The sequence below is a fragment of the Pteropus vampyrus genome, unplaced genomic scaffold (assembly GCF_000151845.1).
Source record: "Pteropus vampyrus isolate Shadow unplaced genomic scaffold, Pvam_2.0 Scaffold5, whole genome shotgun sequence".
Lineage (NCBI taxonomy): Eukaryota > Metazoa > Chordata > Mammalia > Chiroptera > Pteropodidae > Pteropus > Pteropus vampyrus.
The window spans coordinates 9,019,422-9,021,442 of NW_011888786.1; positions in this window are offsets into that span (position 1 = coordinate 9,019,422).

Sequence of the window (2,021 nt, forward strand, 5' to 3'; positions counted from 1 at the left end):
CTTCTCTCCTAATAGCCACATGTCAACTTCTTAAACCAACAGGTTACTCAGGCACATTATCTTAACTTTGTAGACGAGGCGGTTGAGGCATAGACAGATCGAAGCCCGGCAACGGTACTGTGGTTTAGAAGCAAGAATGTAATTTAGGATTTCTGAGATGCCCCAGCTATTATTCTCCCCTGGTCCCTATGTGATTAGACTGGGATGAATGAACACATGAATTTAAAAAGAAAAGAAAAGAAAAGAAAAGAAAAGAAAAGAAAAGAAAAGAAAAGAAAAGAAAAGAAAAGAAAAGAAAAGAAACCATCTACCATCTTCAAAAGTGGGTAGCAACTGAAGCAGCAATTTAACATAATGATTAACTTCCTCCTGGGAGCCCTTGCAAAACCTACAGAAAATGGTAGTTTCCAAACCCTTACCTGAGGCGTCAGGCTCCACGGGCACGAGCAAAGATTTAATCCAGTTACAACATGGACCTGAAGCCAGCTGGCCACCCTACTTTTTTCCCTCTGAATTTTACTTCGTCAACAAATTTTCTCTTGCCGAATTCTCCTCTGTGTCAATAACTTGAGGGCCAAGTTGGCAGAGACAAATTTGCACCCAAATAATTGAAAGCCCAGAGTGGAACCAACTAGCAGGAAAGAGAATTTATCCTCAAAACAATCACGAGAGAACAAACTCATCATCCCCATTTTAGAGAAGAGTAAACTGAGTTTCCAAAAAAAAAAAAAACCACTAAATAAGTTATCATGTCCACTCAAGAACCAGAAGATTGGAGACTCAAATCCACATTACTAACTTCTTATACCACCTTTTGTCTACTGCTGCGTGATTCTGCCTTCTTTCATCCTGCTATTTATAGGAAGTCGGATGTTGTCTACATTTCATTTTCAACCGGACATTTAGACTCTGTAAACTACAGTCTTTGCTAAAAGGGAAAAAAAGAACTATTCACAGTTCACATAGGCTTTGTGATGTGCTGAGCTTAGTATTGCAATTTAAGCAATAATCAATTGGCATCCAACCAGATAACAGAGATGCACTTTAGCATCCAAAGAAATTTAACGTCACACACCCAGAAGGAACCAAAATCACACATAAGAACTCGAAATTGCCTGGAGTGAGCATTTATTTGTTTTTTGTTTTGTTCTGTTTTAATCTCCTGTGTTCCCTTTTCCTTTTTAGGTAATAAAACCACTCTTTTCTAAGAAAAATGTTGAGCTTCATTACCTGGCTGATCAAATCACTCCCTTCTAAACACAGTGATTTGCTCAGGCATAAACTTTGAGTCAAGCAGGCCAATCGGAATTGTCTCTAAAATTTGATATGTGGACACATTTATCGATTATTAGCCAGAAGGATGCAAGCTCCAGCCTTCCAGCAACATATTTTCAGGGCACAAAGAGTCCATTTAGGGAACAGATTATTAGAGATAAGCAGAGCCAAGAGATGAAGAGAAAGAGCCAATAAATTATTCCCATTAAGTCAAATTTTGGCTACAAGAAATCAAAATTGTCCTACCAGATATAATATCAGATCCAGTATTTTTATAAGAGCTGGCAAGTGGTTCAAATGTTTCTGGCAGGAAAGAGAATGACAATAAAAACGGTTCATATAGGGTGGAATCGAGAGTAAATTTACCCATTTCGTGCAGAGATGTTTTGGAGAAAGATTGAGTGATCAAATGACAGAAACATAAGGAGACAGTAAAATATTCTGAGGTAACCATCATTAATATTTTGGTATAAATATGAGTTTATAGATTATAGCAGGGGCTGACAAATTTTTGCTATAAAGATTCAGATAGTAAATATTTTAGCTTTGTGTGTCCTATGGTCTCTATTACAACCTGCCATTGTATCCATAGACAATATAAAAATGAGTGGGTATGGCTGTTTTTCCAATACAACTGTATCTGCAAAAAACAGGTAGTTGGCCAGATTTGGCCTGCAAGCCATAGTCTACTGACCCTTAGGATATAGGATCAGCTGCTTTAACAGAGACTCAAAATTACAGTGACA